Below are 17,382 nucleotides of genomic sequence, written 5' to 3'. Positions count from 1 at the left end.
AATTAATGTATGCTATTGATATTAAGAAATATTATTGTAATCACAACTTTGTCAAATTGTTAAAATCTTATAATTTGATGTAGATTCAAGTGTACATAGTGTGGGTCAAATGCAAAAAGATTAAGCTTAAGCTCTTTCTAAATTTCAGAAAATTTTCTTGAGATCTATCTTAAAAAAATAACATAGGTAGATCTCAAGAAATTGTACTGAGAACAAGAGCTTAAGCTCAATTGTGCCCCCTCGTTGATAGGCAACAGTTGTTTTTTTTTTTAAATTTGATATTTCAATTAATTTATAATTATCATTTACTGTGCCTATGCAATAAACAACTGATAATGTCAAGCAATCTAAAAACCTCAGTGAAATAGCCGTATATTATAGTGCAACGTGGTAGACTTTATTACTTGCTTAGATGATGAAATTTTTATTTCTGTCAAAATTGACTTGATGTACTTGCATTAAAGTAGTGTTGTCAATCAAATTGAAAATAATTAATATTATAACAAAAATATATAAATTTTCGTTCTTACGTAGATACCCAATATTCTCGTGCAATTTTTTTATTAATCAACAAATCGGTAAGAGGCTCACGATGCTTGTTACAAATCGTGCTTTATATTATTATATATTTAAAACACTTAAAATGTTATAATCGTTCAGCTATACAGGTTAATGAACGATAAGCTTGCCACCGGTGGCAGCACCAGCGACAAGCTTGTTTAAGTATACATACTTACAATAATTAACATATATATAAGCAATTGAATTGATAGTGAAGCGTTTACATTGAAAACAAAACAGCAACAAAAAATAGATTTATGTAGCTTTTGACCTCGAAACAAGCATGGGAATATGTCAAAACACCGATAACACAGGACAGGTAATGAGCTTTAATGCGTTTGTATTTAATTAAAATGTAAAGCTTTGGCTAAACTAGATTAATAAAGAAATGGGGAAAAAAATTAAAACAAAAATACTGATTTGTGGTTTAAAATTTGGAAATGCTTGTATAAATATCAGTTAACGCTTTCCTTTCTTTGTACCTAGAAACTCTGGAATCTCAATAAAGCTTAATCCAGAATATGATTGTTGATATTTGTCTTTCGTCGTCAATGGCGATATGGCTAATCGATAAACATGTTCATTGATCTTGTCGAGAAAAAATCTACTACAATATTGTCTTCCATTGAAATTTAAAAAATAGATTTCGTTTACAGAGGAAGAAGTTTAAGTTTGAAAACATCATAACAGTCATTTTCTATTCTTAATTTCGTGACATAAAAATCATATATGTACAAATTTAAGAAATTAGCTACTAATTAAAGCTGAATGTATAAACTTTTGAATCTTAGTAATGGTGTATTGAAAAAAAAATACAAAAGCTGCGTTCCTTTGGGAAAATTTGTCTGTTGCTTAGTACTTATACGTAACTGCTCTAAACTACTTTTTCAATAGTGTAAAAGTAGATCAAAGTAGCTTTAAGTACTTTGTAGTTGATAAATGTGCGCAAGGGAACGCAGTTAAAATACCTGTCCTACATTTTCTTAGAACTACGTGCTTTCAAATATTTTTATATAAAACAACTGAAAACTAAACTATTGAAGAGCTTTCAAATTTAATTTTCAAACTTTCAATATGAGCATTTTTCATTTTAATTACGGCCTCGTGAAAACCACTAAAAAAAATTAATTTTTTTAAAATCCTAAATTTTTTTTTTACTAGTGTATGACAACTATTTAACAGTTTTTAAGAAATCGAAAGCTTGAAATAATGATCATAAAACTTTTTTTTTGTTAAATATTTGTATCTGTTAAATGAACAAAATTTACAACTCCGATATCAGTAAAAAATATGAACATATACAGTAGGGTGGGTCAAAAAAATCGAAATTCTTTGTTTTGATTTGGTACTCCGAAAAATCGATTGCTAGACCCCTCTAGAATATGTAGAAGCCTCTTGCTACACCGAAAACAAATTTCCATCCAAATTGCTATTAGCATTGCAACAGCAATGTGTTCCAGCCTTTAACTCCAGGCACTCCGAATTTGCGATTCTGGTCTATGAGAAACTTTCGCCCAGATTATGGTAAAATTTTAAACGTTCATAGATGGGTGAGTTTTGACCAGAAAATTATTATACAGAATTATTCATAAAGAATAAATCATTCTTTTTCAAGAAAGTCAAAAATTTAATTTTTGTGGTCAAAATTGCACTTCCTACCTCGTTTATTGTTTTCGCTATAATTCTGGGCGGGAGAAATATTTGAATAGACTAGATCCTTTGTCCAACTCAATTTGAATGCTAATGGGGCTACATGGGAGTTGAGTCGAAACTGAGACAAAAATTTCGTACCTAAATATTCCGATAAAAATACAAAATGCATTAAAACAATAACATTTCTCTTTGTGTATTTCTGAATTGCCATTTAAATTGTAAAATTTATTGAAAAAACGACTTAATGTACATAGATATCAAAAGAATTCTTTTTCATCTCAATAATTTTAAACCCTACTTAAACTCAACCTCCGTGTAAATCATCGCTTCAACTTTTCGCGAAAAATTATAGCGACAGCGAGATGCGTTGGTAGGGGAAGTGACGCCAAGTTTATACGAAGGCAGACACCCAAAAGTTTGGGCAATCCCATTTTAGAAAGTGGATTTCATCGTGGTTGGTCGCGTCAATCAAGTGGCAATTAAAACAAAAAAAAAGTCAAATAAAATCTTAGTGCGCGATTTGTTAAAAGTTAATTCGTGTGCCCGTGAAAAAAAAAGTAATTATTGCACAACTTCGACTGGCAGTGACGAGCCGATTGAAATTTCAATCGAAGTTCCACAAAAGCCACCTCGAATCAGAGCAAAATTTCCACGGAAAAGTGCATACGCACCACGTGCCACAACCTCAGTTGCCGCCCGCCACCAAAAAAAAAAAAACAACATAAAGAGAAGAAAAACTATCCGCACAACCACCACTGCCCAAGAAATCCACCAAAACATCATCGCCGCCACCATCATCGGCAAAAAGTCACCAAATTCCACCACCAGCACCATCGTCTACCACCAGAAAATCATCATCACCTCAAGCAACCGCCAAATCTACATAAGCCGTAGTCCACCTTCAGCAACCCCTGCGCAGGAAGCCAAGTAAGTAATAAAACTTTTATTTACTTAACCACGTGCAGCACCGTCGTCGTCGTCTGCCTACCAAAACTTCTAGTTGCGCATACGACCGGCTGTGACGATCCGATTGAAATTTCAATCGAAGTTCCACACAAGCCACCTCCGTTGTCTGAAGGAAGTGAAAATTCACCTCCAGCATCTACTGCAGCTGATTGTGAAGAGCCGATTGTATAAAATCGAAGTTCCACAAATATCTCATCAGCCGCCGTTTCACACTACATCACCACCACCACCGTAGTCGTCCGCCTACCTAAGATTTGCCGCCACACAATTGCTTCTACAAGTGAAAGTGAAGAGCCGATTGTCTAACAATCGAAGTGCCACAATATTCCTCGACCGCCGCTCCAGACAACGAACGAAATCAACATCATCATCAGCACCTAAGTCGTCGTCCGCCTACCTGCATAAAATTGGCTGACCCTCAACTACATCTTCGACTGGCTGTGATGACCCGATTGTATGTCAATCGACGTTCCGCATAAGTCCATCAACTGTCTCACTGCAACCAAAACAACAAAAAAACACCACCTTCTCCAGAAACCACCAAACTACCACCACCAGAGTAAGTACCAACCAACAGCGTATGCCAAATCTTCGACTGGCTGTGACGATCCGATTGAAATTTGTAAATTTCGATCGAAGTTCCACATAAGCCTATGTATAACCCGAGTAATCTGCACCTGCGCTGGTTACATACTTAAAATTGTTTGGTTTGGTACATACGAATGGTACAGTTGTTGGTTTGAGATTTCAATTTTGTTTGTTTTGTTGTGGAAAGTTCCAGGGACGCATTTTCATTTTATATTTCGGGAAATTGCTACCAACCATCTCGCTGTCGTCGTCGTCATCGCCGTCTAATGGATATAATTAAGTATCATTAAATTTTTTTTATATTTTTGATTTCATTAAAATTTCAAAGCGACCATACCTTTATGTAAATTTATTACCAATGCATTTTTTTTAAATCACAATTAGCTTCTACAATTCATATCTACATACCCGGAAAGGAATGAAGGTGCACCTACATCTCCCCCTTCTTGGAAGAGAAATTGGAAAAAGCCAATAAATAAGTAAAGATTTGTGAATCCCATTGAAAGGGGTAAGTGTTGAATTTATATTATTGATATAAAGAAAAAACATTGGGATAAAGTTAGGTATTTGGTCAATTTAAATTTTGCTTGTTCTCATACTAAATTAATATTTTTGCTTGTTTTCTAACTAAATTTTTTTTTTATCTGGATTTAAATTTTGATATCTATGTACATACAGTACATACATAAGTCGTTAAATTTTTGAAATAAATAAACTTTTGTATATTTTAAATATTTGTTGGTTCATATTCGGAATTTCTGATTGATGATTTGATGGGAAGTATATGTATGTTTTGATGGGAAATATATATACTTATATATACATATTACTTAGTTACTCGTGTTCAGAGTGAAGATATGAGTTTGAGTTGTCAGTAAGGGGCAATATAGGGATGTGTAGGGTCGGTATAGGATGGTAGGGATGGGATAATTTTGCGTATGTGATAGATTAGTCACATGCGTTTGTAAAAGGGGTCTTTGCTTATAATTAGAGCATAGCAAAGGCGTAGGTAGAAGGGAAGGGATAGCTCTGAGAGGATTTTAACAGCTTTTCCTCTCACTGAATATCAAAGTCCGTTTGTTTTGAGGTTGATTGTGAAGCGAAATTCGGGCCTTAGGAAAGAACAGTTTATGGTTAGACTTAGGCAGGCAGTAAAAAAAAAAAAGTAACCCATGTCTGGGGCTAGCAGCAAGAACCCTCACCCGTCGTTGAGCTACCGGGAGTTCAATTTTGCCTGAGCTGCAAGTGCCTAGACACCCTTTCATCACTTTTGGCCTAAGGTTCCTGTGGCTTAGGTCAAGAAAGCAAGTAGAAGTGATAAGAGGTTGGCGGAATCGGCTTTGGGATTTTTCTTTTTCCGATTTAGGTCGATGACGTTCGTTACAGGTGGCGCCCAACGTGGGGCCCGAAATTTTGCGTTATAATTCACAGTCACTTAAAAGAAATTTTAAAACTTAAAAATTTATTTTCAATTTTTCCATCTTTTCTTTATTTGATGAAACTTGACCAGTAAATGTGTTGAAATCGTTCCGCATTTATGAATGATTGCAAGTTTTATCATTAACAGAATACTTTACTTCTCTAGACACGTTTCATACTTATCAAATTTATATGGCCGATAGATTCATTGACTTTTAAGATTCTACATCTATGATTGTTGCATATAATATTTGGTGAGAATTTGTTTCGATGTTTGGGTTAATAAATGTTTACGTCCGGTAATTGAATTAGAGTATGATCTTCACTTATGGCTGTTGCGTGGCATAACATTTTCTCAATCAGAGAGTAAAGTCAAGCTTATGACAAGCGAGACCGATCGTTGAGTTGAAATAGTTCCTCATTTTAGATTGCAGCTCATTTTAAATTTGCTTGATATTTTATTGAACATTGAAGTTTTATACGTTGATATTTAGAATAATTCTCATCCCTATCTATTTTATTCTGACCAAACACATCCCTTATGCGAATGAAAATATTACATTAAAAAAAAAAAAATCATTTAAAGACATTACGTTTAAGAAAAGAAAATAGTATTTTGAAGTATTAAGTATTAAGATATTGAATCATTTTGGAATTTTGATTGAGTTTTCGAAAAATTTAGTTGAGTTGAGAAAAAAAAAAAAATATATTTACGTGTACATAAATACGAATAAGTACATACATGCATATTTATATACATATGTATTTGGATGCAGATGTTTATTGTTTTCATTGAATAATAACATTCTAATATTTTGAATTATAATAAATCGGTTCAAAGCGATTGAATCATTTTTGAATTTCTTTTGTTTTCGAAAGTAAAGTTGTCGAGTCTCGAGTGAGATAATTTTACTTGCAGTTTTGCTTTACATACTTGGATTTTTTTTTTTTGTTACATGCATAGTAAAAAAATAGGAAAAAAAAATTTAAGTTCTTTAAGACGTTATATTTTCTTGAAAAAAAAGAAAAGCTATATTGAATTATTAAGTCGATTGAATAACTTTGAAAATTTTTTGCAGTTTCAATAATTTAAATTTCGATTTGAAAAGTATTTAAGTGCATTTGAAAATAATTTTGTTGCAAAAAACTTAAAATTGAATTCCTTATAAGTAAGAAAATTAATTCGAGTCGATATTAGTTACTACGTGATATGTCCAATCCTGAAGATAGGCCTCACAGTAGCAGATATCCTAGTCGAACCACAAGACAGATATATTCAAGTTTAAACCAGAATAGACAGTATAATAAACGTAAACCTAAATCAAAGAATCAGAACATACAGAACCTTCCTGATATGGCAGATTCTCAAGCTAATGAAGGAGTCCCTCGTTCCGTTGATCCAACTGCAACCGGTTCAGAACCTCGTCAGTCACCGAATTTAATTGGCGCAGTTGGAGGTTTACCGGCGGTACCAACACAATTTCGACCTAATGTTGCTAATGAAGATGATAATAGTAACGGAGAAGTTGAGAGATTTGAACATTACGTTCACGAAGTTGTTTCAGGAACTATAGGTCTCAGTCGCACTGAGGACCGTAGATTTATTCAAGAAGAACTTGATAAGACAAGACAAATTCTTCGTCAAGAGTTGGCTTCCATAGTCACTGAGGCTCTCAATAAATCCTCTAGCAGCCCAATAAATAGAAACCCAACAGCTGATAGGGACTTGGCATCTTTTCCAACTCCCAATGTACCAAATATTCCTGCGGGAGGTACTTCAGCTAATCCTCCACGGAATAACCCAGCTATGAATGAACCAATTTATCCCGTCAATATGCCTCTCAGCTCCAATGTAGACCATTTCTTATCTCAGTTCAGAAATTTGAATCTTAGTGACCCTTCACCTCAAACAGCGTCGGATCTTCCAACAACATCCCATGCACCTTACGTTGGTGGAAAGTATCCAAACTATCACAAGTGGGATTTACACTACGATAATAAGAACATGGATGTTGATGACTTCTTGTTTCGTTTAGAAAAGCATAAAACGGCTTATTGTGTTTCTTATGACGATGTTGTGAAAAATTTTCACTTTTTCGTAACGGGACCTGTTAAAACTTGGTACTGGATTTATGTGAAAAGAAATCCTTCAGTGAATTGGCCTACCTTGCGACTTGCACTCATAGAACAGTACCGAAGTCTTGACACCGATTTTGAATTGTCACGTCGAATGTCTGAAAGAAGACAGGGTGCTTTCGAATCCTTTGATTCTTTCTACGAAGACCTTATGGTTCTGAATTCTAAACTCCGAAATCCCAAGACTGACCGAGAGTTCATTGAAATTTTAAAACAAAACGTTAAAAGGAAGTTGGGAGAGCAACTCATTACTTTCAACACCCATAGTATCCCGGAAATGGTTCATGTCTGCCGAACTATTGAAAAGTTTATAAATGACCACGAAGTTCCACGTCAGAAACTTCAACCAAACCCTCCTTTTCGCAAAGTAGTAAGTGAAATTTCAGATCCCTTAGATACTGAACCATCTGTTTCACAATCTCAAATTGAGGCAGTAAATTTTTCTCGTCGTGATCCAAGTTCTATTAAATGTTGGAACTGCAAGGAATCCGGACATACTTATATCTATTGTCCAGTTGAACAGCGCATTCTATTTTGTTATAAATGTGGTCTTGAGAATACGACCCTTCCTAAATGCCCTAAATGTTCGGGAAACGTTTCAAAGAGCAATCTTTCGGCCGGAGAGAATTGCTCAAAGAAACCGGATCCGGCGAACTAACTCAAAAAGAAAATCAGTCTCCTTCTTTCAGAGTATTGCGACGCTCTGAAAATCTCCTTCCTCCAGGGAATATAGAAGAAGGAAAGCCAGAAATAGCCCAACAGCCACCGAAAAGCCTTCATCAACGCCTTGAAGAATATTATAAAGTTAGAGATCGAATTTTCAGTACTAATAGTGCCCCGATCTCGTCAAAAGTAAATCGTTTAAGGAAACGTTTTTGTAGTAAAAAGCAACTACACCGGTCTATTGCTACAACTACATTAGTAAATTCAAATAATGACCCGCGCCCATACGTCTCGGTACAAATGTTTGACAGAGATTGGCTTGGTCTATTAGACAGTGGTGCCTGTATAAGTTGCATAGGTTCAAAAGGTGTCCAGTTCTTAAAAGAGAACAATATAGCTCTTACAAAATTGTCTGCAGCAGTGACAACAGCTGATGGTAAGAAACAGGATATTGTGGGAAAGGTAGTAGTTAAAATAAAATTCAAAAAGTTAGTTAGAGACCTTACGCTTTTGGTAGTTCCATCGTTAACCCAAGAATTGTATCTTGGTATTGACTTTTGGGAAAAATTCAATATTGCTCCGGACTTGATTCCGAAAACTCAAAGTCATTCATTAGAGTTAGAAACCATTTCAGTAAGCAACGATGTTTTGGGAAATGAGTGTCAGAGAGAAAGTGCGCTCTCGGTTGCCCATGAGCTAACAGATGAAGAGTCGTTGGAGTTAGAAAATGTCATAAACATGTTTCCGTCATTTTTAAAGAAAGGTTTGGGGAAAACGTGTTTGGAAGAGCACATAATAGATACCGGGGACCATGCGCCAATAAAACAGCGCCACTACCCCGTGTCTCCAGCGGTAGAAGCCCTGCTAGATGTGCAATTAAAGCGCATGCTTGATATGGGTGTTATCGAACAAAGTAATAGCTCCTGGAGCTCCCCCGTCGTTCTCGTCAAACGTGGAGAGAAAATGCGGATGTGTATCGACCTTCGTAAAGTCAACGAAAAAACGAAAACCGATGCATATCCGATGCCGCACATTTCATCCATTCTTGGTCGACTTGCCGATACCTTTTATATTTCAAGTGTTGACTTAAAAGACGCGTTTTGGCAAATACCGCTGGAGCAAGGCTCGCGGGAGAAAACAGCGTTCACGGTCCCCGGTAGGCCGTTATATCATTTCAAAGTTATGCCCTTCGGGCTTTGCAACGCTCCTCAACGTCTCTGTCGGCTCATGGACAAAGTCATTCCGCATGAGTTACGAACCAAAATTTTTGTATATCTAGATGACTTATTGATTTTCTCAACTACCTTTGAAGAGCATATGAAACTTTTGAAATTAGTTGCAGAAAAACTTCAAGATGCAGGTCTCACTATAAATGTTGAAAAGTCCAAATTTTGCTATAAAGAGGTAAAATATTTAGGGTTTATAGTAGGACATGGCTTGTTGAAGGTAGACCCAGAGAAAGTATCAGCGATTAATGACTTTCCTATACCGAAAACATCCAGACAAGTCAGACGCTTTTTAGGAATGGCGGGCTGGTACCGAAGGTTTGTTCGAAACTTTTCTACACTAGCCGCGGATTTGTCAGACACTCTGAAGAAAGGAGTAAAGTTTCACTTTGGGGAGAAGGCTATCAAGTCATTTAATGCGATTAAGGAAATGTTAACATCGAAGCCAGTTTTAGTCAATCCCGACTATACGAAACAGTTTATTCTTCTTTGCGATGCTTCGTCAACGGGAATAGGGGCAGTCTTGTGCCAAAAAGACGATAATGGGGATGAAAGACCTATCTTTTACTTTTCGCACAAACTTAACGATGCACAAAAGAATTATTCCGTCACAGAGCGAGAGTGCTTAGCAGCCGTATTGGGCATAAAGAAATTCAGGCCTTACATCGAGGGTTATAAATTCAAGGTGATTACAGACCATGCTAGCCTGAAGTGGCTAATGGGCTTGAAGGATCTAAGGGGAAGATTGGCCCGGTGGAGCCTAGAGCTACAAGGATACGTTTTCGATATAGAGCACCGGAAGGGCAGTCTAAATGTGGTACCTGATGCACTCTCCCGTGCTTATGAAATTGAAGCCATAGGCTCAACCTCAAAAGAATCTTGCGAAGTGCTGCATTTAGACTTGTCTGACCCGAGCTTTCAATCGAAGGAGTATCGGCAAATCATAGAGACAGTGGAAAAGAATAAAGATCAGTTGCCTGACCTTCGTCTTTCCGGCGGGTATGTTTACAAAAAGGTCAGACATAGCAATGGCAATGCGCTTCAAGAAGATCTAACTTGGAAGCTGTGGGTTCCTCCGGGACTCGTTAATAACTTGGTTCTTCTTGCGCATTGTCCACCGAGGGCTGCGCATGGTGGTTTGGCCAAAACACTTTATAGATTGAGACAGCAATTTTACTGGCCCAATATGGCTACGCAAGTTAAGGAATTTGTCTCTAACTGTGATGTCTGTAAAACTACTAAAGCACCTAATATGATTCTAAGAGCTCCGATGGGAAAAGCCTTTACAGTAGATCGTCCTTTCCAACACGTATATATAGATTTTTTGGGACCTTACCCACGTTCTAAAGTTGGAAACACTCATGTATTTGTTGTATTGGACCAACTTACAAAATTCGTATTTATTAAAACTCTTAAAAAAGCAACGTCAGAAACCGCTCTTAATTTTCTTCGCCATGAAATTTTTCTTATTTTTGGTGTTCCCGAAACCCTCTTATCAGATAATGGGAAACAATTTGTTAGTAAAGAGTTTAGTAAATGCATGAAAAGTTTTGGAATAACGCATTTAAAAACCGCTTCATATTCGCCCCAGGCAAACGCCAGTGAGCGGGTTAACCGTTCCATTTTGGCGGCGATCCGTTCATATATCGACACTGACCAATCGAATTGGGATGTTAATCTTTCTCAAATCGGTTCGGCATTAAGAACTGCGGTGCACTCGGCGATAGGTATGTCACCTTACGAGGCACTCTTTGGGCAGCGAATGATGGAGCACGGTAGCGATTACTCAATTTTAAGGGATTTAGACGGACTTAATAATTCAGAGTTAGAAATTTTACCAAAATCAGCTAAAATGAACATTCTTCATTCTTACATTAAAGATTCTCTCGAAAAAGCTCATCAAACATATGAAAAGGTTTATAACACCCGGAGTACCGCGGTCAAATTCAAAGTTGGAGAACCGGTTTATAAGAGAAATTTCGTATTAAGTGATGCAAATAAGGGCATCAATGCAAAGCTTTCTCCAAAGTTCTGTAAGGCAATAATTCACAAGGCAGTAGGTAATAATTTGTTCGAGTTGGTTGATGAAGCTGGTAAAAGCTTAGGCGTAGCGCATACAAAAGATATCAGAAGGTAAGACTAGCAAGATAATTTGTATAAATTAAGAAGATATAGTACGTAATTGAAATACAGTAGTAAAAACATAGTTGGTAATAAGAAGCCCGACTAGATCAGCCTGAACACGAGACTCTTGGGAGGTAAGGGGTTCAAGTATTCGTTCGACTACCAATCGTTTCCATTCTTGAATTTTTTATGCACCTGGTGTTCTAAAAATTTCAAGTTTTGTAGAAGCCTCTTGCTACACCGAAAACAAATTTCCATCCAAATTGCTATTAGCATTGCAACAGCAATGTGTTCCAGCCTTTAACTCCAGGCACTCCGAATTTGCGATTCTGGTCTATGAGAAACTTTCGCCCAGATTATGGTAAAATTTTAAACGTTCATAGATGGGTGAGTTTTGACCAGAAAATTATTATACAGAATTATTCATAAAGAATAAATCATTCTTTTTCAAGAAAGTCAAAAATTTAATTTTTGTGGTCAAAATTGCACTTCCTACCTCGTTTATTGTTTTCGCTATAATTCTGGGCGGGAGAAATATTTGAATAGACTAGATCCTTTGTCCAACTCAATTTGAATGCTAATGGGGCTACATGGGAGTTGAGTCGAAACTGAGACAAAAATTTCGTACCTAAATATTCCGATAAAAATACAAAATGCATTAAAACAATAACATTTCTCTTTGTGTATTTCTGAATTGCCATTTAAATTGTAAAATTTATTGAAAAAACGACTTAATGTACATAGATATCAAAAGAATTCTTTTTCATCTCAATAATTTTAAACCCTACTTAAACTCAACCTCCGTGTAAATCATCGCTTCAACTTTTCGCGAAAAATTATAGCGACAGCGAGATGCGTTGGTAGGGGAAGTGACGCCAAGTTTATACGAAGGCAGACACCCAAAAGTTTGGGCAATCCCATTTTAGAAAGTGGATTTCATCGTGGTTGGTCGCGTCAATCAAGTGGCAATTAAAACAAAAAAAAAGTCAAATAAAATCTTAGTGCGCGATTTGTTAAAAGTTAATTCGTGTGCCCGTGAAAAAAAAAGTAATTATTGCACAACTTCGACTGGCAGTGACGAGCCGATTGAAATTTCAATCGAAGTTCCACAAAAGCCACCTCGAATCAGAGCAAAATTTCCACGGAAAAGTGCATACGCACCACGTGCCACAACCTCAGTTGCCGCCCGCCACCAAAAAAAAAAAAACAACATAAAGAGAAGAAAAACTATCCGCACAACCACCACTGCCCAAGAAATCCACCAAAACATCATCGCCGCCACCATCATCGGCAAAAAGTCACCAAATTCCACCACCAGCACCATCGTCTACCACCAGAAAATCATCATCACCTCAAGCAACCGCCAAATCTACATAAGCCGTAGTCCACCTTCAGCAACCCCTGCGCAGGAAGCCAAGTAAGTAATAAAACTTTTATTTACTTAACCACGTGCAGCACCGTCGTCGTCGTCTGCCTACCAAAACTTCTAGTTGCGCATACGACCGGCTGTGACGATCCGATTGAAATTTCAATCGAAGTTCCACACAAGCCACCTCCGTTGTCTGAAGGAAGTGAAAATTCACCTCCAGCATCTACTGCAGCTGATTGTGAAGAGCCGATTGTATAAAATCGAAGTTCCACAAATATCTCATCAGCCGCCGTTTCACACTACATCACCACCACCACCGTAGTCGTCCGCCTACCTAAGATTTGCCGCCACACAATTGCTTCTACAAGTGAAAGTGAAGAGCCGATTGTCTAACAATCGAAGTGCCACAATATTCCTCGACCGCCGCTCCAGACAACGAACGAAATCAACATCATCATCAGCACCTAAGTCGTCGTCCGCCTACCTGCATAAAATTGGCTGACCCTCAACTACATCTTCGACTGGCTGTGATGACCCGATTGTATGTCAATCGACGTTCCGCATAAGTCCATCAACTGTCTCACTGCAACCAAAACAACAAAAAAACACCACCTTCTCCAGAAACCACCAAACTACCACCACCAGAGTAAGTACCAACCAACAGCGTATGCCAAATCTTCGACTGGCTGTGACGATCCGATTGAAATTTGTAAATTTCGATCGAAGTTCCACATAAGCCTATGTATAACCCGAGTAATCTGCACCTGCGCTGGTTACATACTTAAAATTGTTTGGTTTGGTACATACGAATGGTACAGTTGTTGGTTTGAGATTTCAATTTTGTTTGTTTTGTTGTGGAAAGTTCCAGGGACGCATTTTCATTTTATATTTCGGGAAATTGCTACCAACCATCTCGCTGTCGTCGTCGTCATCGCCGTCTAATGGATATAATTAAGTATCATTAAATTTTTTTTATATTTTTGATTTCATTAAAATTTCAAAGCGACCATACCTTTATGTAAATTTATTACCAATGCATTTTTTTTAAATCACAATTAGCTTCTACAATTCATATCTACATACCCGGAAAGGAATGAAGGTGCACCTACATCTCCCCCTTCTTGGAAGAGAAATTGGAAAAAGCCAATAAATAAGTAAAGATTTGTGAATCCCATTGAAAGGGGTAAGTGTTGAATTTATATTATTGATATAAAGAAAAAACATTGGGATAAAGTTAGGTATTTGGTCAATTTAAATTTTGCTTGTTCTCATACTAAATTAATATTTTTGCTTGTTTTCTAACTAAATTTTTTTTTTATCTGGATTTAAATTTTGATATCTATGTACATACAGTACATACATAAGTCGTTAAATTTTTGAAATAAATAAACTTTTGTATATTTTAAATATTTGTTGGTTCATATTCGGAATTTCTGATTGATGATTTGATGGGAAGTATATGTATGTTTTGATGGGAAATATATATACTTATATATACATATTACTTAGTTACTCGTGTTCAGAGTGAAGATATGAGTTTGAGTTGTCAGTAAGGGGCAATATAGGGATGTGTAGGGTCGGTATAGGATGGTAGGGATGGGATAATTTTGCGTATGTGATAGATTAGTCACATGCGTTTGTAAAAGGGGTCTTTGCTTATAATTAGAGCATAGCAAAGGCGTAGGTAGAAGGGAAGGGATAGCTCTGAGAGGATTTTAACAGCTTTTCCTCTCACTGAATATCAAAGTCCGTTTGTTTTGAGGTTGATTGTGAAGCGAAATTCGGGCCTTAGGAAAGAACAGTTTATGGTTAGACTTAGGCAGGCAGTAAAAAAAAAAAAGTAACCCATGTCTGGGGCTAGCAGCAAGAACCCTCACCCGTCGTTGAGCTACCGGGAGTTCAATTTTGCCTGAGCTGCAAGTGCCTAGACACCCTTTCATCACTTTTGGCCTAAGGTTCCTGTGGCTTAGGTCAAGAAAGCAAGTAGAAGTGATAAGAGGTTGGCGGAATCGGCTTTGGGATTTTTCTTTTTCCGATTTAGGTCGATGACGTTCGTTACAAATATACACACCAAATATGAGCTCTTTATCTTAATGGGAAGGTCCTCCGCTTTTCAATTTACCATTTTTACATCAAGCTTCTACTAAAAAAAATAATTTTTTTTATTAATTGACTTTTTAGTAAATTTCTTTTCATATTCTTGTAGGAAATTGAACGTTCTACAAAAAAGGCCTTACACACTTTTTTCGTTTATCTAACCGTTGAATAGATATTTGATGTCCAAAAATCGAGAAAATCTTTAAAAATTCGTTTTTTGTTCTTAATTTTGTAACAAATTGAAAAATTATTAATAATCAAACGCGCAAGACATATTCTTGTTGGAAATTGATTCCTCCACAAAAAAGGTGTTGTTAACTTTTTTTATTAATCTAACCATTCTAAAGATATTCGAGGTCAAAGTTAAAAAAAAATTATAAAAACATTTTATATTTTTAAAAAATTTCCAATTCACTGAAACTTCATTATTTTCAAATTAGCAAGATATATTCTTGTAGGGGCTTAAACGTTCTACAAAAAATTCCTTGGAATCAAAGTGATTGCTTTAACCGTTTAGAAGATATTCGTATCCAAACCAATGCTCACTGATTTCAATAGTTTTCTTATGACCCGTATGCATTGCGATTTGGATACAAATATCTTCTAAAGGGTTGAAGCAATCAATTTGATTCCAAGGAATTTTTTGTAGAACGTTTAAGCATCTACAAGAATATATCTTGCTAATTTGAAAATAATGAAACTATTAGTTAATTTGCAGCGAAATGACGTATGAAATAAAAAATATTTTGATTAATTAATTGTTCGTAATTATTTGGCAATTTTTAAGTAAGAATTGTAAAAAAAAAAAAAAACAAAAATCAATAATGAGCGCAGAAAGCAAAATACTGTTTCAAAGTAGGGATTTTTCGAAACTTTACAAGAGTTGCATTAAATCGAAAACCGTAAAGATTTGGGATGAACAAGACCAAATTCTGAGAGCCCTTAAGATCCCCTATTAGCATTACGCTTATGAGATATACGCAAATAATAAAACAAACTGATTTTTTCGCCAACTAATCTGTTTTAAAATGTAAGTACCTAAATATCTTTAAAATGATCTTTCTGAGGAAGTTTTTTAATAAAATAGATACTAATCCAAAGCTTTTACCATTTAAAAGTTACATTTATCGACATTCTGACAAATTGTAAAAAAGGAATTTTAAGAAAAAATATATTTTGAAAATCGTTAGATTATATACTTTATACACATAAAATTTTCTTTTTTTTTTCAAAACAAAATAAAACTATATTTCGATAAAATTCATCCACCCGTTTAAAAAAAAAATTGAGAAAAATAAAGAAATATTTTTTAAGAATCCAAAACTTTTTTTTTTTTTGAAAATTTTATAAATTTTTTATTGATTCTTTATTAAAGTTTTGGTTTAACTCGGCTATTTCGTTAACGAGAACTTCATAAATTAACAAAGCCGTTGTATGGCAGGTAAAACGATACAAAAAATAGTTTTATAACAAAAGTTGGCTCTTGTGTGTGTTAATACTATACAAAACAAATTTTAATCAAAATCGTTAGCGCCATTTTTCTCACAAATAATTTCTAAATCCTTTTTTTTATCTAAAAAACAACCTGTTAGATTACACTGGTCGGCAACGGATATAGAGCAAAAACCAAACCCTACTTTTCGAGAGGAATTTTGTATGCTGAGTCCGAATCTGAAGTCAAAATTTCACTGGCACGTCACGTTTTTGAAATAATTGAATATTAATAGGTCAAAAACGCGTTTTTTTGGGTACATTTGACATCGAATTACATCACCGTGTAACAGCTTGTTCAGTCGGTTGTCGTGTTGTGGTATCTTCCAAGCAAAACTCAGACACAAAAGGATATTTTAAATAGTAGTTTTATTGAACAAACGAGGATTAAATGATTTACAAAGTTTGGTACTACTTCTATTGAAAGAGTATTATTATGGTGTTCCTACCCTTTGCTATTATGCGGTTGGTGTTCCGCAGTTATTACAGAAGCCGTAAGGAAACACTGTAATAATACTTTCAAGTCGAAAGTGATTTAATTCTAATTTTGGCTCTCCTTTTATAGCAAGAAAACATTGATAAATTATTTAAAAAATAGGAGGCTTTGAAATTTAGAAAAAATATAAATAATAATAATATAGTCAAAGGCGACATTGATTTCAAACTTATATAAAATAAAATATAAAAATAATAGGCAAAGGCGGTACTGCATGCTAACAACAATAATGTGTTGTTACAACCGTTAATTTTTTTTTTGTAAAACTACTTATGCAATCTCAAAACGCCATATTAACACGTCCTAAAGGTATTTATATTTTTTCAAAATTATTTTTTTTCCCAAAGATATTGAAAAAGAAATTTATGACAGATATCTCAAAATCTTGATTATTTTTTTCAAAGTAATGAATGGTTTTTTGAATCAAATTCCATCTTGCTTTCTTCTGATTTGGACTTATAAAGAGCAACATATTACGGAAAATATATATTTTTGACTAAACATAAAAAAACTCAATTGAAAATTAGTTTTTGAAGCTTTATAGCGAAAATAGTGATGAGTATAGCTCAAAAACTAGACGTGATAGAAAAAAT

General features: G+C 35.4%; 1 protein-coding gene across 1 annotated transcript in view; it reads right to left on the bottom strand.

Moving 5' to 3' along the window:
- Nucleotides 1-17,382, bottom strand: part of LOC129906615 (terminal nucleotidyltransferase 5C) — a 169,269-nt gene that overhangs the window by 116,334 nt on the left and 35,553 nt on the right. The gene's annotated exons all lie outside the window — the stretch shown is intronic.

Source organism: Episyrphus balteatus, chromosome 1 (assembly GCF_945859705.1).
Source record: "Episyrphus balteatus chromosome 1, idEpiBalt1.1, whole genome shotgun sequence".
Lineage (NCBI taxonomy): Eukaryota > Metazoa > Arthropoda > Insecta > Diptera > Syrphidae > Episyrphus > Episyrphus balteatus.
Note: the sequence above shows the minus strand (reverse complement) of the source record. Positions and strands in the feature narration are given on the sequence as shown.